The sequence below is a fragment of the Myxine glutinosa genome, chromosome 11 (assembly GCF_964187855.1).
Source record: "Myxine glutinosa chromosome 11, kmMyxGlut1.1, whole genome shotgun sequence".
Lineage (NCBI taxonomy): Eukaryota > Metazoa > Chordata > Myxini > Myxiniformes > Myxinidae > Myxine > Myxine glutinosa.
In genome coordinates this window covers 38,022,304-38,048,049 of record NC_136271.1, presented here as the reverse complement: position 1 = coordinate 38,048,049, position 25,746 = coordinate 38,022,304, and positions in this window count along the sequence as shown.

The window sequence follows — 25,746 nt, the reverse complement described above, 5'->3', positions numbered from 1 at the left end:
CGGCCGATCACGTGACCTAGATAGGCCACCTCTCTTGCAAACAAAGTGCACTTACTCGGGTTCAGCTTCAACCCTGCCTGTCTGAGGCACCCGAACACCTGGTCCAAATTAGCTACTGCCTGGGGGAACGTTTTGGCATGTACTAGGACGTCATCCAGGTACACCAGGCATGATTGCCATGGCATGCCGCCTAGTACATGCTCCATCAATCTTTCAAAGGTGGCGGGGGCGTTACACAAACCAAACGGCATCACAGTAAACTGATACAGTCCCTTACCTGTGGAAAATTCCGTTTTCTCCTTCCCTGCCCTATCCATCTCCACCTGCCAATACCCACTCTTGAGGTCCAAAGTCGAGAACCAATTTGAGCCCGCAACGGCATCGAGGGTGTCATCAATTCTTGGCAGGGGATATGAGTCCTTGAGTGTCACGTTGTTTAGCTGGCGATAGTCCACGCAGAACCGCGTGGTCCCATCCTTCTTTTTGACCAGCACAACAGGTGACATCCAAGGACTTCCCGAGGGCTCGATCACACCTGCGTCGAGCATTTTTTCAACCTGCTCGTCAGCTTCCGCCCTCTTGCTCCAAGGGAGCCGTCGGGCGGCCTGACGAATAGGCCGGGCCTCACCGGTGTGGATCTGATGTTTCACCAGGCCCGTATGTCCAATATCCTCGGTGGACAAGGAGAAGAGGTCCAAATGGGACCCAACCAGTTTGTGTAAGGCCTCCCTCTGCGTACCTCCCAACTCTACGCTACTACGATTTACCATCTCGCAAATGGGATCGGGCCAATTCCTAGAACTTATTGAAGGCTCCCCCTGGGGCCGGCTCGGCTGGACGTTCTCGCCCCTCACTGACGCGACTTCTCTAACTGGGGTGCAGCCAGCTACCTTCGTGCCCCTCACTATAGTGCGTGGTTCTGTGCTAATATTAATTACTCGTACGGCCACCACCGGCCCGTCCGTTTTTACAAGGGTACGGCCCACGATTAAACCAGGTATGGATAGCGCTGCCACCGGTTCGACCAGGCCGCAGGATTCCTGCCATGTCGGGCGAGCTGACCATCGGGCCGGCACGATGGCCTCGGCCCCCGGAGGGATGGTCACGGCCTCAGGAGCCTCCAGCTCCACCCTCTCGGCTGTGCTCACCCCCTCCAATGGTAGCTCTTCCACTCCCCATCGCAGGATCCCCCGACTCAAGTCGATTTTACAACCGCTGGCAGTCAACAAATCCAACCCTATTAAGCACGGGTCGCACACCTCCGCCACCCAAACCTCTATCTCTTGCTTTACCGATCCCAACTTGAGGGTCACAAAACCACGCCCTATGATCGGAGCCGTTGCCCCGGTAGCCAACTGCAAACTATGATTTTCCAGACGCTGGATTTTACCCCAGCCGTCTGCACTCGAATTAAGGACCACGGGGCTGATGATCGTGGCGATGGCTCCCGTGTCCACCACGGCGTCCACCCCCACGCCGGCAATTTTGCACCGAATTGTCAAACTACCCGTCCCAATTCGGCCACAATGAATGACCTGTCGCATCAACGAGGGCTTCTCCCCATCCCCTACTGCCGAACACCGCCCTGCATGCCCGGCACGTTCTAGTTTCCCGGGTCCTGGCGGGGGGGTGTCTGAGGTCGGCTAGGCCGATCTATACGGGGCGGAGTTGAGGGCATCGGTTGGCGGGAAACGTCCCGGCGCGGAGCTCGACACTCCCATGCCCGGTGACCCATCCGAGCACAATTATAGCACCTCATCTGGTAAGGTGCTTGCCTCCGGTATTCCAAATTCCCCCCCCTGTATGTCCGAACTGGGGTACTCTGTCGTGGACTACCGGGTGCCACCGCTGGGGCCGCCTGCCATGGTCCAGGTCCCGCCAGGCGCCGATCCACTAACCTCCGGACCATGCTCTCCAGGTCAGGGCCCCCGTCGGGGGCGGGCCCCCTTGGGGGGCCGCCCCCCATCACGGGCCCCATCTGACGCACCGCCACTGCGTGGCGCTCGCCTCCCCGGGCCAGGGGCCTCGCTGCTTCCCAACGGGCTGCAGCGTCGGCCGCCTGACTCATGGTTTGCGGGCGCCACATGGCGAGCTGTTGCCGGAGCTCCAGATCCGGAAGGGCCTGAATAAAGTGATCCAGCGCCAGGCTTTCCTGGGAACTCGCTGCCATGTCCGCGTGTGCAATCCCGACCGCGCGGCGAATATCGTGAGCAAGTTCCCCGATGGTTTCCTGGGGCTTGCGTTTTCGCTGCGCAAGTTGGGCTTTAACAAGCTCGCTTTGCTGTTCAATGCCGAACCGATTAATTAATGCCGCACGGAGAGCTGGCAGGGTGAGAGCACCCGGTGGTAAAGCCGTCAGCACCTCCGCCGCCGCACCGCGCAGTGCCCCCACCAGGTGTACTCCACCTTCGTCCGGATTCCAACCGTTGCCTTTACACACGTACTCAAACTGCGCCAGGTACGCCCTCAAATCACTCTTGCCGTCATACGGCGCGAGTGGGACCTTGTGGGCGCCCGAAGGTCGGACCCCGCGCGTCACTCCTTGCGGGATCAACGCGGGACCAACCCGTTCGGGCTCCCACAGTACGTGATTCCCGGGGGGCTCCCGCGCGTCCCCCGTCCCTCCAAACACTACCCCTCCTGGTGTCGATGCCTGGGTCGCCCCTCCGCAACCCGCTACCCACGCCATGCCCCCACATCCTTGCTCACCAGCACCCCCCTCACTCCCCATAGCCAAACCTCCTTGCACACCTCCCCTGTCCATCCACTCCGGACCAGTCATACATCTTACCATTGGTCCCTCACGAACACCCGGGTCTACACCACCCCCCAAGCCGACTGAATCTCCCCTCACATCATATACATTGCCACTCACCTCCGTACTTCGTCGTCGCACCTCCTCTGCCACCTGCAAACTTTTTATTTGGTTAGTGAGCACCTCCTCATGATTTGAACACAGACCTTGTACATATTCCATGACTTCCTCCTTTATCTCCCTCTTAGTTTCCCTCCGTCTCTTCTTAATTTCACTCACCCCCTCTTCCACCTCCTCTAATTTTTCCTTTACCTCCTTCATCTCCCTGTGCGCCCCCTCTATCTCTTCCTCTAACGCCACTTTAACCGTTTCTATGTGCGTCCTCACCTCTCGGTCCTTCGTCTCTGTTACTTCTGTCACCTCTTCCAACTTCTTCGTCAACCCCTCATGTACCATCTGACATTCCTTCTGTGTCGCTATTAATTCATTTTTTATGTCCTTTTGTGTCGCTTTTAACCCTCCGAGTACTGCAGTGTTCCTTTGAACCTGCTCCACTAACTTCGTTTGTCCCTCTGTCAGCTGTTCCACCTCCTCCGTCAGATCTTCTATTCCCCCTTGTAACTTTGCCGTATTATTTCTCACTTCTTTCTCCAGACGCTTCTCACCTCGCTTTACCTCCTCGCGTAGCCCAGAGACCTCCTCACTTACACCTCGTCGTATCTCCTCCATCTGGTTCCCCATCTGTTCGATTTCCCGGGCGGATTGCTCCCCTATTTCCCGCAATTTGTCTTCCATCCTATTTTCTAACCCCATTAACCCATTTTTCACCTCTTTTAACCCATTGTCTAACCCCTCAAATTTAGCTTCTAGCCGTTCCCCCATTTCTCCCATTTTGCCCCCCATTTTGCCCCCCAATCGCTCACTATCAGCCCTCGCTCCGTCCCTCATTACCCCCATTTGGCTTCCCATTACCCCCAATTGCTCACTCTGAGCATCCATCCGGTTCCCCATTACCCCCATTTGGCCCCCTATCCTGTTTTCCATCCCTTTGAAATTATCGTCTGTTTTTACCATAAAGGCCATCATCTGTTTCATAAACAGGTTCCAATTCATTGGCATCTCGGGTTCGGCTACCGCGACCACGGCCGCGGCTAAATTTGGTGCCGCTACACCCACGTGCGCGAGGACGCCATTTCGTGCGTCCGATACCCCCTCAACCACATTGCCAATGTTCTCCTCCTCTCTTTCATCCACATACATTTCCCCGAGGTCCTGGGTCGATTCTACCCCGTCTATCTCTCCCACCGGCATCCCGTCGCCTTGACCAGCCATGGCGCGATTTCAAAGTTCGGGTTTTTGTAAAACAACACAAATTTCCAGCACTTTATAATTTTGAGCGCGTGAAACGCGCTCCGGATCGAATCCCACTTCCCGACACCAATTGTTACAGTATAACACAATTGGTGTTCCAAAATTTGGGCCTAACAAATTTAGTCCCAGGTCCGAATCCAACTCCTGACAACCAATTGTTACAGATCGCGGTTAGATGTTGTAGACCGAGCGGTTGGTGACCGCGACCTAACAAACTTACCCGATTCCACCCGAACTTTGGCCGGATCGCACCACAGCTAGTCAATAGGGAAAAGACAAAGGCGACACGGATGTGAAGAAGAAGAAGCAGAAGACAAAAAGGTTGGAAATACCACTAAATTTATTCCTACTATTTACATGCTCAAAGTAACCAAGGAGAAGGAAAGATAATAAAATAATATACAGAAGGATTAGAGACACAGTGCAATTATTAACTTATACAGCTTAATTAACCCAGGACAGAACAAACAAAACAGACTCACGTATACAAGAAGGATGGAATGGAATGAAGGTGGATGGCTGGAGGGAGAGGGAGGTCCAAGGGGGGTCCCGCAGCACAACTGGCGCGTTTAGCAGCCGCCGTTCAGGCCAGGCCCCACGCTGCTGTTTTGGCTGCTGTTTTGGCTGCCGTGTACGTCGCGTGCTTTGCCAGGCCTTCTCCCACTCGTCTGGTCCAAACCCTCAACTCCTTCTTGGTTCACTCACTCCTCACCACCGACTCCTCACCGCAACCAACGCAACCACTGACCCTCCTCTGGCAACCGACTCAGACCAACTCCTTGCCTTTTTGTCTTCTGCTCTCCTCTGTAAAAACGCATCTCTCTTGGACACGCCCTGCCTTGGGTTATATAGGCCCCCGCCCCTCAACCTTTTCGAACCTCCCTGATCGCTCTTCCTCCGCCCTCTCTAGCCAAACCCCTGGCTCATGGTTGGTCGAGTGGGGCTGGCTCACTCCTCCCCTCTATGACGAGGTGGAGACACGCCTTTCTTCCCCGACTCGAGCCTCGTGGTCAATGGCGGTTATTGGAGGGGAGGTAATATGGGCAATCGAGGCTCAGCAGTGACGAGAGGGGATGTAATATGGAAATGGAGGTTTCGGGGATGGGAAGAAAAGGGAGATTTTGGGGATGGGAAGGAAGGGGGGATCTATTCTCTTTCACTGGTGCAATGGAGTATTTCAATTAATGGAAGACACAGCCTTACACTAATACACATAATAAGGATATAACTGTCAAAAAAAGATATATCGTGTCCTGCATGTATGTTTTATGGACTAACTACGGGAACGCCCTTTTGACCTTTATACAACCACAAACGGAGGGAGGAGGGGTGATATTTTACAACAACCTTTTACAACAACATTTTACCACAACAATAAAATAAAAAAACATTCTCATATCCACAACAATATATATATATATATATATATATATACATATATATATATATATATATATGTATATATATATATATATATATATATATATATATATATACAGTATATATATACAGTATATATATATATATATATATATACAGTATATATATATATATATACAGTATATATATATATATATATATATATATATATTGTTACGGACGCGGCTAGGATGTTGATTGGCCGAGCGGATGGCCGCCACGCCCGAACAGTTACTCCGACTAACCCGATTCCTGCAACGTTGGCCAAAATCACGCCACAGCTTTTCAATGGGGAAAAGACAAAAGCGAAGGATGTGAAGAAGAAGAACACCAAAGCAAAAGGGTGGAAATACGAATATAATTTATTACTATTTACACAACTAGGACGTGCCCGTACGTGGGTGCCCGTACGTGCGTGCAAAAAAACATGCGTGCAAACAACAACAACAAAAAAAAACTTTGAAACCACGTGGCAGTAACGACCACAGAACCCCCCCCCCCTCTATTTACCTGAAATGGTTTGGTCCATTCGCAACGACCACAGAACCCCCCCCCCCCCCTCTATTTACATGAAATGGTTTGGTCCAAAGCGAACGGCTTGCGGAGTTTGGTAAAGAAATCGCCATAGCTCGGTAACTACTTGTCCGATTAATATGAAACCTTGAAAAGGCACATCCTCGGGTCCCCAGCAATATACCTGGCAAGTTTAAAGTATATCGGACCCGTGGTTGTCGAGAAACAGCGGTCACAGACAAACGACAAACACACAGACATACACACAGACATACACACAGACATACACACAGACATACACACAGACATACAGAGATTACTGGAATTATAGATAGATGCCCAATTATTCAATTAGCGCCAATGTATTTTGGCTTTTTGCAATTTAATCGCAAGGAAAAGTAGAAAGAGAAGAGAAAAAAAAATGAACATATTCGCAATCGCAAATCGCATCGCAAAGCGAAAGTAGTTTTAATTAGTTTTAAAACATAGTTTAACGCCAACATAGTTTGCCGACGGGAAATAAATGAATACGCTCTCAAATGTGCCGTCCGAGGCAGAGTCTGTTCGCCACGTTCGGCACACGTGATAGCTCGCTGCTCTCTGATTGGTTGAATCGTTTTTTGGACATAGCTCGGTAACTACTTCTCCGATTAATATTAAACCTTGAAAAGGCACATCCTCGGGTCCCCAGCAATATACCTTATACATAATAACAGCGGTCACAGACAGATCGCATCGCAATCGCAAATCGCATCGCAAAGTGAAAGAATCGCAAATTAGTTTTAATTAGTTTTAAAACATAGTTTAACGCCAACATAGCGCCAACATAGTTTGCCGACGGGAAATAAATGAATACGCTCTCAAATGTGCCGTCCGAGGCAGAGTCTGTTCGCCACGTTCGGCACACGTGATAGCTCGCTGCTCTCTGATTGGTCGAATCGTTTTTTGGACATAGCTCGGTAACTACTTCTCCGATTAATATGAAACCTTGAAAAGGCACATCCTCAGGTCCCCAGCAATATACCTGGCAAGTTTCAAGTATATCGGACCCGTGGTTGTCGAGAAACAGCGGTCACAGACACACACACATACACACACACACACACACAGAGATTACTGGAATTATAGATAGATCAAAGAAACCAAGGAGGAGGAAAGATAATAAAATAAAATAGAAAGAGGGACGGACCAGAAGGACACAGTTCAAATTCCTAGCTTACCTATAGCAGTCTTAATTAACCCAGGGACAGAACAAACAAAACAAACTCACATACACAAGAAGGATGGAATCGTTGGAGGGATGAGGAGGTTCAGGTTCGTGCAAACGGCAGGGCTGGAGGTGACAGCTCCGACTCCTCGCACTCTGGTTCACAGAACGGGCGACAGGGAGATCCGAAGACCGCGGCACGTCGATGTTCGTGTGCACGCACTGGTTGTTCTCAGAGTGCTGGTTGGTATCGCGAGCAGGGCGTGCCAATTCTCATTCCCTGCAGGACGTTCGCGCCAAACAGAATGAAAAATCCTCTCCACTGGTGTTCCTTGCTCATGCGCCTCCCTTCACAGAACGTCTCAATCTGTGCTCCCTCACTCATCTGCTGCCTCAATCGTCTGCTCGTGCCGCTGTGGGGACGTCGCGTGCTTTGCCAGGACTCGTCTGAGGTGGGGGCGTCTTCTGCGGGTTATATCAGCCCCACCCTTCATCCTCTTCGAACCTCCCCCAAGCGTTCTCTCTCCGCCCTCCCCAGCCAAACCCCTCGTTCTGGGTTGGTCGGCCAGGGCTGGTTCACTCCTCCCCTCTATGACGAGGTGGAGACACGCCTTTCTTCCCCGACCCGAGCACATGTTCAATGGCGGCAATTGCAGCAAACCGCCCAATTCAATCAGCAGGATGCAAAAAGGGGAATGCAGTTGGTAATGGAGGCTTTGAGGGAATTGAAAGGGGATCTATCTTATGTAATTCAGTGCAATGGAGTATTACGTTAATGGAAGACAAATCGTTAGCCTAATACACATAATAAGGATATAACTGTCAACAAAGATATATGGTGTCCTGCATGTATGTTTTATGGACTAACTATGGGAACACCCTTTGATCTTTATACAACAACAATTGCAGGAAGGAGGGTGATATTTTACAACAATTCATAACACGTCAATAAAAAAAACAACATTCTCATATCCACAACACTGCACCCTCCTCCCCTTAGGCACGTCCCGTGCCTATAACTTTTACCTTAGTGTGGCACGTAGGTGTAGTTGCCTCTACTTTTAACCTGACCCTGAGTGTGACAGTTTTAAAACACCAATAAATATGTCCCGCTGCTCCATTGCACCCTACCTAACAGACTCATGCCCACAGCTAACCGAATTGCGGAATGGTCTTCAAACTATACATTGACGGTGGGGAGCATTATTTACAATGACGTTACTTTATTTACAAAATGCAACCCAGGACCTGTGATTGTTCTTTCTGGGGGGGGGGGGGGGGGGAAGACAGTCTGCCCTGCATCGATGCACCATGAAAGCACCCAAAAACGCACCCTCAAGCACCAATCGGTGCACAGTCACCACAGTTCAATGAAAAATAAACCGACAAACCCTGCTGGTGGTCTCTTGCTCTTCGGCTCCCTCTGCTGGCTATTTGTTCTTCCAGATGTTGTCTTTCTTTCATTTTCTTACTGGCGGCCTATTGGTGGAAATAAAATGCACCCAACGTGTCCATTGTTATTTATTTAGGGCCCACAGGGCCGACTAGTGTGGTTCACCTGTGGGGCATAGGTGCCCTGTGACCAAGGTCCACCAGCAAGATCTCTGGCCTTCATGGCCGGTTCCAGCAGAGGGGCCATGCCCCAACCCATGGGGTCCATAAGTGGTGCTCAGCCACAGACATGTGGTCCATAATGTGGTGCATCGATGCAGACAGCTGGTTCTGGGAGTTCCGGGCGCACAATGGCGGACTCTCGCACGCTCCCCTCGGCGCCCAGTGGCGCACAGGTCCTCATGTGGGAGACAAGGGGGGCAAAGACAGATGAGCGAGGGGTAAGGTCACAAGGGTACACATCAATACAGGCAATGCAAGGCGAAGTGCGTACGGAGAGTGAAGTGAAAAAGCTCGTCCCTACCGTACGTCACCCCCCCTGTCACCTACTCTACCCTTGCCCTTACCCCATATTTACAAAATCTACACCTTTACAAATTTGTCGCTACTGTCACGTCTTCCCATATTTCCCCTACACCAAATTCGTTACCACAATCCCTCTAACCAAAATTTGCCATCACCCAATTCATCATCAATCCTCATAAGGAGGAAGAGATGGAACATCAGCACAATGTCACACCCACGTCATGATGCGTCTCACATTCCAAACATCTGCACAATAAAAATAATAAAACATGGCATGGTGTGGAGTTACGTCACCTCAGGTGAGTGGATGTAGATGGTGCGAGGAGATTTCAATCCTAACTACCTTCTAAATGACATTAACACACTTTACACTACCCGGGGTCTTTCCCTGCCAATCCATTGGCCAACTTACACTATGGGTTCTAAAAACCAATTCCCATTGACCAAACTGTGGTGCTTCTCAATTTGGGGTCTCACTCCCCCGATTCATCTCCCGGTGCCCTTGCACAATTTCCGGGCTGGGTCGTGTAGCTCTCCCAGCAGGTCTACCCACCTGCACACCTCCACCACAGTAGTTGCCACCCGAGCTTACCGAGCTCCTCACCCTAACCTATCTAACTGGGGAAGGCCCCTCCTGGCTCTGTCACCCCTTGGTGCCCTCTGGCACTGGGCTACCCGGGTCCGTCCTCCGGATCCTCGGGCCCCATCCACCACAACTCTCCCGGCTCCCAGAGCCCACCTGCAGCCTCACCTGGCCGACATCCTCACAGTGGTGGAGTGCCCAAACCAACTACACACACTAACAGGCTACACGCCCAGCCATTTCCACGTCACTAATGCACCCATCCAAATACCATTCTTTCACCATGCACCACAGATGCCAATATCCAACCACAATTTACCTGTACCCTCTCCCTAACACTTACACTACCCTCCCCGGGTATTCGTGATGGGGTCCATCCTCCTTTCCCCCATCCACACCTTCGCACCATCCACTCCACTCCACAGTTTCCCCCATACTCACTCCATGACCATCCATTCCAATACTCCATATATTCCAGACCATCTATTCCATACACCTGTCATTGCACACTTGTGCAATCACACCTGGTGCCACCTGCACCCTCCTTCCTTCCTGGGCCATTTGGTCAGCACCACTCACATCACTATCACTCACTCAAACACTGCTCCATCCACCTGTTCAGTTGCACACCTGTGCAATCACACTACAACTCACAATCATTTACTCATACCCTGCTCAATACACTTGAATACACCTCCAACACTCACACGGCATCATCTGAACTACCTGTTGACCTGCTAACTTAGTGCTCCCCGTCTTCCCTTTAAACTAAGCACATACCACGTCATTATCATCCAAACTAATCTACATGCGTCCCCACTACAGGTATCATTGTCACTACCTAATCTTAACGTTACCTATTGTCACCTTCTAGGTCCCTACACACTATATCCTAACCCTCCCGGGCTAGTTTGTACTGCCAACCCCATAAAACTAGTGCTCCTTTGCCCCCGTTGTGAGAGATGGCAGAGTTGCCATCCCACCACATCGGGCATCTTCCACTACCAATTTTGCACACCAAATTCCAGCTAATTAAAAATTTGCCAATCACTCTATCATTACCAATCATCACTCTGCCAATCCTTTGCCAATCAACAAATTTTGTTTTTCTAATTTCGGGGCCAAAACACTATCCTCATCACATGTCTACTCACTAGAGCCTCTCAGTGCATCGTCACATCATTAAAACTCGGCTTCGCAAAGCCGAGCAATGAATTCGGGTTGCTTGGTGCCGGCGGCTGTATGCGTCCGGCATTCGGTGCAAGGACGGGGGCTTACCCGGGCCGAGATCCCACGCACCATCTCGGCACGGAGCCGTCCAATGGCCCGATTTCGACCTGCCGGAACGCCTCAACCACAAAGGGTTGTCGTGACGACCCTTCCTACAGGGCTGCCCGCTCCGCTTAGTGGAGCACGGACGCAGCCGTTCAAAGCACGGCCTGGCGTGGATCTCGCACGGCGGTTCTTTCGAAACCGCCGCGGATCCCCGCGGCACGCAAAGCTGCCCGGTTCGCACCGAAGACCCGATTCGGCTATACGTCACTCTAACCGCTAACCCGGTTAGCGTCGATGCTCCATTCGCATGCTTACACCCCGCAGCCCGTTCCTTGCTCATACATCCAGCCTTCTCCATGCTCTTTGTCATTGCACCTTCCCTGGCACACCCAGGTACACTCATTCCGCTTACAGACCTTGTCACCCACCTGACCACCACACACCTTTGCACACACTCGTCGTTCGCACACCTCACCAACACACCTCTTCGCGCCCCCTCCTCGGTCACCTCCTCTGTGACAACCACAGGTGTGCTCTCACTTGCACACCCAACCACGTGCCTCACTACCAACTCCAGCGTGCATTCCCACACACGCTCTACCATTCCAGGTGTGCATCCCTCCATTCCAGGTGTACATCCTCTCTCACCTGCTACGACCAACTCACGCTGCGTGTCACTCTTACCACTTTCACCACCACTCTTGACAGCGCACTCTTTCTCATGCGCCCATCCGTTACACACCTTTCTCGCGCATCCTCTTGCTCACACTCTCCCATTACACCCTCTGTAACACTCCCCATCCCGCGCTTCCATGTGCCCCCTCGCACCCGTGCTACGACCAACTCACTCTCGACAGCACACTCACTCCTTGGCGCGCACTTTTTCCTCACACACCCCAGAGTCGGACATTCTCGCACACCTCCTCTCTCGTACTCCGTACCTGTCGCACACTTCACCAACGGCCTCTCACGAACACCCAGATCCAAATCAACCCCCAAGCCGACTGAAGCTCCCCCCACATCATATACATTTCCGAATATATCGCCACTCACCATGGCACCTCGTCTTCACACCTCCTTCGCCACCTGCAAACTCCTTATTTGGTTAGCGAGCACACCATCATGATTTGAGCAACGACCTTGTACCAATTCCATTACTTCCTCCTTTATCTCTTTCTCAGTTTCCCTTCGTCTCTTCTTAATTTCAATCACCCCTTCTTCCACCTCCTCTAATTTTTCCTTTACCTCCTTCATCTCCCGGTGCGCCCCCTCTATCTCTTCCTCCAACGCCACTTTAACCGTTTCTATGTGCGTCCTCACCTCTCGGTCCTTCGTCTCCATGACTTCTGTCACCTCTTCCAACCTCTTTGTCAACCCCTCATGTACCATCTGACATTGCCTCTTCGTCGCTATCAAGTCGTCCTTGATGTCTTTTTGTGTCGCTTTTAACCCTCCTAGTACCGCAGTGTTCTTTTGTACCTGCTCCGCTAACTCTGTCTGTCCCACCGTCAGCTGTTCCACCTCCTGCGTCAGGTCCTCTATGCCCCCCTTGTAACCTAGCCGTTCCATTTCTCACCTCTTTCTCCATACGCTTCTCACCTCGCTTTACCTCCTCGCGTACCCCCGAGACCTCCTCGCTTACACCTCGTCGTATTTCCTCCCCCATCTCCTCCATCTCTTTAGTAGATGCCGCCCTCATCTGTCCCAATTCATCCCTCTGAGCATCCAGTTTACCTTCCAACCCGATTTTCACCTCCTCTATCTGGTTCCCCATCCGTTTGATTTCCCGGGCGGATTGCTCCCCTATTTCCCTCAATTTGCCGTCCATTGTGTTTTCTAACCCTGTTAACCCATTCTTTACCTCTTTTATCCCATTGTCTAACCCCTCAAATTTATTGTCTAATCCCTTTAAATTATTGTCTAACTCCTCAAATTTGCTGTCTATCTTCCCAATTTGGGCACTGGTACCCCTCGCTTTGTCCCTCATTTGGCTCCTCAATTGCTGACCCTGAGCATCCATCTGGTTCCCCAATTGCTGACTATTAGCCCTCATCTCGTCCCTCTGCAGGTTGAGGGACGCCTGCATTTGCGTCATAAATTACTCCATGAGGGCCTGCATTTGGACCACCCCCATTGGTGCCGCGGGCGCGGCTACCGCGCGCTCGTGCGAGGTGCCTTTTTGCGCGCCTGAAACCTCGTGGGCGAGGGCGCCATTTTGCGCACCTGAAACCTCGTGCGCGAGGGCGCCATTTTGCACGCCTGAAACCTCGTGCGCGAGGGCGCCATTTTGCGCGCTTGAAACCCCCTCAACCACATTGCCATTGTTCTCCTCCTCCCTTTCCTCCACATACATTTCCCCGAGGTCCTGAGTCGATTCTACCCCGTCTATCTCTCCACCGGCATCCCGTCGCCTTGACCAGCCATGGCGCCACTTTCAAATTTAGGATTTTATAAAATACAATTTTATTTTTTTTTGGGCCACTCGTAATTTGAGCGCGCTAAGCGCTTCAGGTCCGAATCCGACACTCCTGACACCACTTGTTACGGACGCGGCTAGGATGTTGATTGGCCGAGCGGATGGCCGCCGCGCCCAAACAGTTACTCCGACTAACCCGATTCCTGCAACGTTGGCCAAAATCACGCCACAGCTTTTCAATGGGGAAAAGACAAAAGCGAAGGATGTGAAGAAGAAGAACACCAAAGCAAAAGGGTGGAAATACGAATATAATTTATTACTATTTACACAATCAAAGAAACCAAGGAGGAGGAAAGATAATAAAATAAAATAGAAAGAGGGACGGACCAGAAGGACACAGTTCAAATTCCTAGCTTACCTATAGAAGTCTTAATTAACCCAGGGACAGAACAAACAAAACAAACTCACGTACACAAGAAGGATGGAATCGTTGGAGGGATGAGGAGGTTCAGGTTCGTGCAAACGGCAGGGCTGGAGGTGACAGCTCCGACTCCTCGCACTCTGGTTCACAGAACGGGCGACAGGGAGATCCGAAGACCCTGGCACGTCGATGTTCGCGTGCACGCACTGGTTGTTCTCAGAGTGCTGGTTGGTATCGCGAGCAGGGCGTGCCGATTCTCATTCCCCGCAGGACGTTCGCGCCAAACAGAATGAACAATCCTCCCCACTGGTGTTCCTTGCTCATGCGCCTCCCTTCACAGAACTTCTCAATCTGTGCTCCCTCACTCATCTGCTGCCTCAATCGTCTGCTCGTGCCGCTGTGGGGACGCCACGTGCTTTGCCAGGACTCGTCTGAGTTGGGGGCGTCTTCTGCGGGTTATATCAGCCCCACCCTTCATCCTCTTCGAACCTCCCCCAAGCGTTCTCTCTCCGCCCTCCCCAGCCAAACCCCTCGTTCTGGGTTGGTCGGCCAGGGCTGGTTCACTCCTCCCCTCTATGACGAGGTGGAGACACGCCTTTCTTCCCCGACCCGAGCACATGTTCAATGGCGGCAATTGCAGCAAACCGCCCAATTCAATCGGCAAAGGATGCAAAAAGGGGAATGCAGTTGGTAATGGAGGCTTTGAGGGAATTGAAAGGGGATCTATCTTATGTAATTCAGTGCAATGGAGTATTACGTTAATGGAAGACAAATCCTTAGCCTAATACACATAATAAGGATATAACTGTCAACAAAGATATATGGTGTCCTGCATGTATGTTTTATGGACTAACTACGGGAACGCCCTTTGATCTTTATACAACAACAATTGCAGGAAGGAGGGTGATATTTTACAACAATTCATAACACATCAATAAAAAAAACAACATTCTCATATCCACAACAATATATATATATATATATATATATATATATATATATATATATGTAAATAATATATATATATATATATCCCGGGTTATGTGCATGAAGCAAAAACATGCCTACTGCTTATAGTTCAAAACACCTCACTGCACTGTAAAATGTGGGGACAGAAATACTGTAAAGGATGGGGACTTGTAATACACTCTCCCATCTGGAGGCGGCGCTACACGATACACATTTACATGGAGAATTTTGGTCACCCCTCCCAACCCCTCAAGACTTTGGCAAAGATAAAAACAAATCTATACACTAACTGGGGGTCATGCTCAACCTATGTAGCAAGTGTGGATGTAATCGGGCCAGAACTGCAGGAGAAGTCACGTGCCAAACACACACACACACACACACACCAACAACAGAAACAGAAAGTAATTGTCACCTGCTCTCGGGATACAAAACAACTATTATCAGAACAACTTTACACAGAATGGCACAACAAAGTATGCATAGTGATTCATTGGCATATCTGCAAAAATGTGAACGTCCCAGGACCAGAAAACTCATGGAAACACCAACCAAGGGCAATCATTGGAGATGAGGACGTCATGCGCACGTACGACCTGATGATACCTTCGAGCGTGAACACAGAAAACAAAGCATTGCATCCGGACATTGTACTCGGAAACAAAAAGGAAAAAACAGCATTGCTGATTGAGATATCAGTACCCAGCGATTTTGGCCTAAACAACGCAGAAATCAAGAAAATGACCAAATACCAGGACCTCAAAAACGAGGTCAAGAAATCTTGGAAGCTGAAGAGTATCGAAATTGTACCAGTGATAATTGGAGCAACATTAATGATAAAGAAGAACCTCACTGAGATTTTAAAAACCATCTCCAGGAATATTACCAAAAATTAACTACAACAGGAGGCAATCCGGGGTTCGGTGACGATCCTGAAAAGAGAACTTGGAACAAAACTGAAAAGGTTGAACAGCTTGGTCCATGAACTGTGATCCCTTACCGAAGAGGAGATGGATACTTTGGTCCTGGGAGGACTCCAATTCCACCTCCTGAAACCCGCAAATGGAGATAACAACCAACGAAACACACAAACAAACACACACAGTCCATGAATTATAATAAGGATAAAGCAGATATGAAAGTGGAAGTGATTTTGATGAGCGTTTATGACAACAATTAAACTTTTTCATGAAATTGCTTTAATTCTGTCCAAGCATTGTCATGTTTATTTATCCTGTACTAGGAGGAGTTCCCGACGTTGCGGTGAGGCAGGAGAGGGAGGGGTGAGGAAGGGAGTGGGGGGAGTGGAAGGGGAAGGTGTGGAAGACGTGAGGGGAGAGGGAGGGGTATGATTATACTACAATACTATATGTACATCTTTTTTGGGGGGGAGGGTGGTGGCTTTGACAGGCCCCTCCATTTTGGGGGAGGTGGGGATGAAAAGGAGAAAAAATTTACCCGTGCAAAGAGTGCTTTAACCTCAGTGTTTCCCAGGTAAAAAAAGGAAATTGTAATACCCTCTAACCTCAGTGTTGCCCAGGTAAAAAAAGGAAATTGTAATACCCTCTAACCTCAGTGTTGCCCAGGTAAAAAAAGGAAATTGTAATACCCTCTAACCTCAGTGTTGCCCAGGTAAAAAAAGGAAATTGTAATACCCTCTAACCTCAGTGTTGCCCAGGTAAAAAAAGGAAATTGTAATACCCTCTAACCTCAGTGTTGCCCAGGTAAAAAAAGGAAATTGTAATACCCTCTAACCTCAGTGTTGCCCAGGTAAAAAAAGGAAATTGTAATACTCTCTAACCTCAGTGTTGCCCAGGTAAAAAAAAGGAAATTGTAATACCCTCTAACCTCAGTGTTGCCCAGGTAAAAAAAGAAAATTGTAATACCCTCTGCTGCCATCACCAGGTGGCGCTACACAGTACACATTTACATAGATAATTTACGACCCTCACCCAGTCCCCCACACCCCCGAATGAGGCCATGTCCATATAGCCTATGTTACCCCCAGCCAAAGTTTAAAAATAAAATAAAAACGAACTTTTTTTTCTTAGTTTTTTTTTTTTTTTTTTTGCCTAAAACACTCCCAGGCACTCACTGATGAACCTCTGAAACTCTGAGAAAAATGGCGACACACAGACAGACAGACCAACGGCTCTCTTATATATTAGATAAAAGCAAAAATATAATTATATCTTGATTGTGTTTCCAATATATGATTGCTTTCTTCCAAGCTTACACTTGATGTTTTATTTTTATGCATTGTGGTGCTCAATGAAAAAAAAAGAAGCTTGTATATAAAAAATTTTTAAAGTTGGCCACAGAAAAGTCAACCACTTTACAAAAAGTTACGTCATATAATCAAAGCCAGCTTTTTCTGCCAAACTTCAATATGATTTCAAAACCATTGGGATGCCTTGCCAATTCCTCCCACATACCTGTGCAGTATTTTGCTTTTAGGTTTTTTTTTGTTGAAAAAAAAAAGACAACTTTGGAAGATAGATGAAAGATGGCATGAAGGCTTTGAAGGTGAAAAGTTTTTAAAGTTAACTTTCTTGATCTCAAGAGTTGTTAAACTATCTATCCTGATTTGAAAGTGTTATGAAAATGAGAACCTTCATATATTTTGTGGTGGTGGTGTTGTTTCCTTGTATTTTTGAGAGTTGGCGAACAGTTTTTGAGGACGTTAATCTTTGCTGCGACATTGTTTTAATTTTTTAGGATACTTGCTATTATTCTTATTGTGAAAACTGTTTTGTATATTTAGTCACAATGACGCGGATGTGGGATGCTGCGAGGACCAATAATGCATCAGCTTATGCAGACAAGCAGGACTATCCGTGTAAAACAGAGATTGCACAATGAATGAGTCAGTCTAAAGTGACCAATGAGGTTCTTAGTGTGAAGATGACAGAGAGAGAGTTGGGGGGGGGGGGGGTGGCGGCGTTGAAGAGGGGGAGAAAGGGGAGGGGGGGCAGGAGAAACACAAACTCGCCCTGCCGTAAACACAAACTCACAGTGGTGACCCATTACCAATCAGCTTGCCAAGCCAGTCGTTCCTTATCAACCGTTTCGTTATAGTACTTGCTTGAGTGCTTGAGCGTTATAGTTACTCTCTGCTCACCTTCACTCTTTCATTCCTCTTTTCTCCCGCCTCTGGAACAAACTCCCTCACTCTCTTCAATCCCACTCCTCCCTCCAGGTCTTCAAAACATTTGTTCACCACCATCTCTTGTCTTCCCCCATCCAAAACCTTGATCTCTTCTATCCCCGTTAATTCACCCCAGATCGACTTTTTTTTTGAAATCCCGACCTCTTTCTTTCCTGTAAATTCTAGCAGTGTCCATGTGTTTTATACCTTTCGCACCCCCTCCCCCCCTTCCTTCCCACGCCTCCTCCCCCCAAGCCCTCCCCCTCCCACATATCTCCTGATGTCCCTGCTCTCAAATCTTGCACTTGTGTGCTTCCTCCTCTCTCCCCATCTTGTCTCCCGCTCCCTTTATCTTATTTTTATGTGTCAGTTTGTCTTTTTGTGATTAATGTTAGCTCTTACACGAGCCTCAATCTTGTGTATATATATATTTTTTTTTTTTTTTTTTTTAAAGCCACCTAGCGAGTGATCTTGATGATGGTGTGAGTCGTTGCTTTTGCCGAAACTCATCCCTTCGTTGGCGTGTTCACTAAGCATTGTGCGCAGGTGAGCTGGTGCCAATGAAGGGAAAAACATGCACAGAGAAGCGATTGAAGTGATAGAGGTGTGTGCTATCCCTCTCCCACTCTCTACCTATGAGCATCGTTGGCTGCAGGTACAGTAAATACAACATGAAGTCTCATTCACATAGGCACAGCAGACTGGCCAGGTCGTCGGTATGATGACTGCTGCCCTTGATGTCCAAAGTGGGCGCAGTTGTCTGCAGATGCTGCACAGTGATGCCTAAATTGGTGCCGCCACTGACTTTGGTGACCACTGACCACTTTAGCCCCTAAATTGGTGCCACCACTGACTTTGGTGACCACTGACCACTTTAGCCCTAAATTGGTGCCACCACTGACCAAGCACTCTACAAGCTACTTGGTAATGGAACACACACCAGCACATGTGCTAGACTGAGCTTGGTTTGCATGCCCTTAACGCCCCTGGATCTATAAAGCAAGGCCGCGAGCTTGCAATATGCATGCATCACTTCGTTAGCCGTGTGCTAGAATGATCTAATGCATGCATGCGGCGTGGGCACGCGATTGCGCAATGCCCAAATGTACAGCCATGTAGTACCAAAAAATTGGTTGGGAATGTTGCAGCAAATGCAAGTGGAGCACAGGGGTTCTTGGTTATCATTTCAGTTGAAAGATTATTGTTGTGTAATTTGAGAAGTTTCGAATGTTCATTCACCGAGCTGTGAATAAGCCGGAACGTCCCGGACTTGTGTAGGAATTTGTAGGCTCTCCAAACATTGGGATTTCTATTATTATGTACCATGCTCCATACAGAATGTTGGTTCTGCCAACGCATATTATTGGCTCGGATTACAATCCTGGATGAGTGGCAACTCAGAGGTAGTAATTTGGGAATGTCGCTATATAAATGCTGCCTATTTAAAGCAGCACCATCCATTTCTTCCAACCAAATTTGAAAAGGAAAATCCTACTTATCAATGCTTCTGTTTTCTATTTTAGGATTTTTTCCCCTATTTTGCAGGAGAGGGAAAACAAATATTACACTGAAAGTTGATATGGTATTCTCAAGAGCAAACCGACAAATCTTTCAATAATTTGGATGAAAGGAAGCTAGGATGGTAAACTTTTTGTTGTTGTAGCCTTTGGTTGAATTTTTAAGATCCACATATATGATGCAGTGCAGCAATCCGACAGTTTATGGAATCAAACTCAGATTTGACAGCTCGAAGTTAAGTGCGCTAACTCTGCACCATCCTGGCGGACACATCCAGATACGATACTAAAGGAACAAATGAAAGACCCTTAATCAAATTGAATAACATCCAATGGTTCATGAATAAAAATCATACACTTGGCCTGAGTGCTGTCAAATCAGAAAGGTCAATTTGAGCACGAAATTGCTTGGACATGCATCATTGGTTAAATTTAAGCCATCAAATAAACCCATCTGCATTGGTTAAAGATAAGCTTGACATTGGCAGGATAGCCTGTTGGTATCATGCGCACTTGCCTCTGAACTGCATAGCCTTGGTTCGAATGTCGACCCAGCTATAACTGTCACCATGGTGTTTTGAACGTGTGATGATGCATCTATTGTCAAGCCTTTCATCAGAATGGAGGTGGACTAGCTGTTGTTGGATGTTATTGGCCCCATGGCATATTTTGCAAAGAACATGTGAGTTCATGCCAAAACACTGAATAAGTTCCAAATTCCTGCCATCTGAAATGGAATGGCAATCCTGGCCAATGTTTTTTTTTTTTTTTTTTGTATACAAGATCGAGGCTCATGAAAGAGCTAACATAAATCACAAAAAACAAACGGACACACAAAACATACAATAAAGGAAGCGGGAGACAAGATGGGGAGAGAGTGGGAAGCACACACGTACAACAGCAGAGAACAGGGACATCGGAAGATCTGTGGGAGGGAGAGGGCTTGGGGGGAGGAGGCATGGGGGAAGAGGTATAAAACACATGCACTCTGCTAGAACTTCCAGGACTTCCAGAACTTCCAGAACTTCTGGGGTGAATGTGAATTAACGGGGGTAGAAGAGATCAAGGTTTTGCATGGGGGAAGATAAGAGATGGTGGTGAACAGCCGTTTTAAAGCCCTGGAGGTAGGATTGGGATTGAAGAGAGTGGGGGAGTTTGTTCCAGAGGCGGGAGAAAAGAGGATTTGAGTGAAGGTGAGCAGAGAGTCTTGATTTTGGCAATTTCACCAATTCGTGAAAGAAGGTTCGTGAAAGACTTGGGACAAAAACCTGACCTGACCGCACAAGAACATTGGAGTTAACTGGGGCCCTTAAGTTAAATAGAGTAATACTAAGGTTTGGTTTCTATAACGAATCTGTTATTTTATTGTAAGGAGAGAATGCATCTACCTGGGTCAAAATGACTCCTGAAAAGTGAAATTATATGACACTACTAATAAACAGAAGTATATATTGAGAGAAATTCTCTCATTAAACAGAAATGTGCCCGAAAAAGTTTAAAAAAAAAAAAAAAAAAACAGTAAATAATAAAGCTGTAAAACACATTTTCTTCGATATTCAAGTTTGACAAAATGGATATTTATGCAAACACTGATCATTGAAAAGTCCAAAACAAATCGACCAGCCTTTGTTTAATAGAGTGACACGGAAAATGTTAGTTTGTTAAAGAACATGAAGATATCCATTTTGATTGAACTTCATCATCACTATATTAGAAATACACATTCTCAAAGACATATGCAATGGCGTTGTTTGCCAAAATGGATGATTTTAAAGAGGTACTGGTTGCTCGGAAGAGGAACTGGGAGTCACCAGCCGAGCTCGCTGATGAGCCAGCCGAACCCGAGGGCACGCTCCTCTCGATTCCACTCGCCTTGTCCTCCTCCTACTGCATCAGCATCTGATTTCCTCTGATTTATCTCAATTGAACTAGCCTTGCCCTAAGTGGGTGAATTTTACTATTGGGATGGTGTGGTGAGGGGTAAAGGAAGGAGTCAGTATCCTGTATTCATTCATATAATAAAACTTGTAGTAACTCCCTGTTAGTTGATTTTCAGAAAAGTTTTATTCCACTGTTATTATCATTCGATTAAATTTAATAATTTGCATAATTAATTTTCTACCTGGACAAGTTCGGCTACTTGTCAAACTTGTCCAGGTAGAAAAGAAAAAAAACACACGTGGACAAGTCATTCCACACTCGACCAATGGCCCAATAAATATTTGCAGTTTCCTTCTGCTCGTATATGTTTCATTTTTACCCCTGCCATACACATAGAATACCCCCAACAGCTCATTTGTATATTTTGAATAAATAAACTTGACAAGGAAACGGTGCAAGACCAAAATGTGAGCGAACTACTGTATGTGAGCCCATGATTGTGTTTACATTGCTGAACATAGCTCGGAGACCACACTGCCACATGACATGACTGTCAGAGCACATGATATGACTCATTCTCCAGTACTAGTCTTTCTGCACGGGCATTATTATCCCTGACTGATGTAGGCCTCCTCATGTACCATACTGGCGATAAAATACTCTCAATCCAACGCCACCAATATATATGTACGTTCTTTTGGATATAGCTCAAGGGTGGGTCATCAATTTTTGAATCTCGACTAGACGGATTTATGGGGAAAGGCCATGTATAAGCTTCTAGGTGCATTTTTGGGTAAAAGTTGGGAACCTCACTTTTTAACATAATTAGGGTATGCTGAATTTGATTAACCCGGTTCCCAAGCAGAATTTTCAGTTTTTAATTTTGAGATTTGAATAAACTGCTGAAGAACTTGGGCATTGGTGAACTCACAGAGGAGACATTCATATCTGCAGAAGTGTTCGTCTGCAGAATATATAATGTGTACAGAACAACCTCACCTCTCCCCCCCCCCCCCCCCCCTTCCCACGCCTCCTCCCCCCAAGCCCTCTCCCTTCCACACATCTCCCTGCTCTCAAATGTTGTGTATGTGTGCTTCCCCTTCTCTCCCCATCTTGTCTTCCGCTCCCTCTTTTTATATATTTTGTTTGTCTGGTTGATTTGTTTGTGAAGTAAATGTTAGCTCTTTCACGAGCCTCGATTCTGTATACAAAAAAAAAAAAAAAAAAAAAAAAAAACCTCTGTTGATTCAGCATTCGTGGTTATTCAGGACTAGAGCCTATTCTGATGTCACCGAGTCCAATCCCAGAAAGTTGCCTCGAGATGATTTGTTGTGCATGCCGGAAGCAATGCAAGACTCGACGCTGCAAATGTCGCTATTCAGAGTTGAGGTGCACATCAATGTGTGCCTGTCAGCAACAGAGTGATGATCAGACCCCTTGTATGAATTTGATGTAGTTTGGCAAAACAACATGTGTGACATTCCTGAATGTTTGTGCTTCATGGCCATGTATACTTAATTTTAGAATAAATGGTTGTATGGAACATTGTCTTATTAAAACCATTTCCCATTTTATAGTGTCCAATTTCAATATCGGTTTGAATGTCTCTTTCAATATGTCACCAACCATAATATAGACTAGACGGATTTATGAAAAAGGCCATGTATAAGCTTCTCGGTGCATTTTGGGGTAAAAGTTGTAAAGTTAAAGTAAAAGAGCTGCATGTATATACTTTATATATAAATGCTTGTTCAAAGAAATTGTCCAAAAATGGCAATTTGGCGGCCATTGTGTTTATGCTAATTAGAAGGTCAAAAACTCAAAATTCGGCTTGGGAACCGGGTTAATCGAATTCAGCATACCCTAATTATGTTAAAAAGTGAGCTTCCCAACTTTTACCCAAAAATGCACCTTACATTCACATTTCTCAGAAATCCGTCTCGTCTAATCGTAATCAACCAATCGCTTTCACTTCTTGGTTCATGTATTTGCAAATTTTGCTGCATCTTCCCGCAAGCCACATGCAAGTGTAGTGCATTTGAAAATGATTAAAAGTACCTCTAAATTTGACGATAATTCTTAGTACGAATTTGGATTCTAAAATATTGTCGCTCCGATCACATGCTGATCGTAAATTTTGGGTCATTATATGCAATTTTGACGGTGTCTGAACAGGCATCCAAAACCCAACCGCTTATAAAATTTGGGTGCCCGATGCTAAAATGAGGTGCCCGGGGCACCAGTTAGTAATGCGTACTGTTTTGTTCACATATTTTTCGCCACTACACTTCTGTGGGGCTGTCAGGATGGCCGAAAGGTACGCCCTCTCACCTCTAAGCTGTCTAGCCTGGTTTAGAATTTCGGCCAATCTATAACTGTAATCCCCCCCCCCCCCTCCCCACCTTCCCATGCCTCCTCCCTCCAAGCCCTCTCCCTCCCACAGATCTCCCGATGTCCCTGTTCTCTGATGTTGTACTTATGTGCTTCCCTCTCTCTCCCCATCTTGTCTCCCGCTCCCTTTATTGTATGTTTTGTGTGTCCGTTCTTTTTTTGTGATCGATGTTAGCTCTCAGACGAGCCTCGATCTTGTATACGAAAAAAAAAGCTCTTACACGAGCCTCGATCTTGTATACAAAAAAAAGCTCTTACACGAGCCTCGATCTTGTATACAAAAAAAAGAAGCTCTTACACAAGCCTCGATCTTGTATATAAAAAATGAAGCTCTTACACAAGCCTCGATCTTGTATACAAAAAAAAGAGCTTTTACACGAGCCTGGATGTTGTATACAAAAAAAAAAGCTCTTCCACGAGCCTCGATGTTGTATACAAAAAAAAAAGCTTTTACACGAGCCTCAATGTTGTATACAAAAAAAAAGCTCTTCCACGAGCCTCGATCTTGTATACAAAAAAAATAGCTTTTACACGAGCCTCGATGTTGTATTAAAAAAGAGCTCTTCCACGAGCCTCGATCTTGTATCCAAAAAAAAAGAAGCTTTTACACGAGCCTCGATGTTGTATACCAAAAAAAAAGCTCTTCTACGAGCCTCGATCTTGTATACAAAAAAAGAGCTTTTACACGAGCCTCGATCTTGTATACAAAAAAAAAACTTTACACGAGCCTCGATGTTTTATACCAAAAAAAAAGCTCTTCTACGAGCCTCGATCTTGTATACAAAAAAAAAACCTTTTACACGAGCCTCGATGTTGTATACCAAAAAAAAAGAGCTTTTACACGAGCCTCGATGTTGTATACCAAAAAAAAAGCTCTTCTACGAGCCTCGATCTTGTATACAAAAAAAAAACCTTTTACACGAGCCTCGATGTTGTATACCAAAAAAAAAGCTCTTCTACGAGCCTCGATCTTGTATACAAAAAAAAAGAAGCTCTTCCACGAGCCTCGATCTGGTATACAAAAAAAAAAGAGCTTTTACATGAGCCTCGATGTTGTATTTAAAAAAAGCTCTTCCACGAGCCTCGATCTTGTATACAAAAAAAAAGCTTTTACACGAGCCTCGATCTTGTATACAAAAAAAAAGCTTTTACACGAGCCTCGATCTTGTATACAAAAAAAAAGCTTTTACACGAGCCTCGATGTTGTATACGAAAAAAAAAAAAATTCCGGGATATTCCGGGGTGATTTGACGGGTGTAATTTCACAGCCATTCCAGGGTGATTTAACAATGCGTGTTGGGTCCGTCCCTCGGATGGACATTAAACTGAGCGTCCCAACTGCCGGCATCAGTTGGTGGACAATCCCGCTGTGTCCTTATTGAAGAGTAGGCGAGCTATCGCCGGCACAATGGGCAAATTCCAAATTCCTGCCCTGATTTCACTTGGCGGAGTGCCGACCCATTCAGGATTGGAACACTAGCCTGTTTCTGACACTCTGCTTCGAGCATGTTTCAAAAAAGAGAACTGCACTTGTGATGCGATTTTCTCCCCACATTCAATTCGTGCATACCCACCCGACGGCATCTGATTCGTCTTTCCAGTCTTTTCTGGATCAGCATTCCTACATTGTTTTGCTTTTGTATGTCAGGCTTTTTGCTTTCTGAAGACAACAGCAAGTGATTTTCCGTGTCGCTCTTTTCTTATTTTTATTCATCCTGACAGCTCCAAAAATATCATTGTTTAAATCAATGACACAAAACTGCCTCGTTCTTTCACTTAGCACAAGATGCTACATTGTGTTATTCTAACTTCCATATAAAGCACAATCCTGATTCTTTCACAATGGATCTTCATTAGATTCACGGATGCTCTTCTTGGTGAAACGTGACCTTCAATTTGCGAAATGCCAAAGCGTTTGATATTTCTTTCTCCGCAACAACATTTTGCAGACAATTTCACCTCC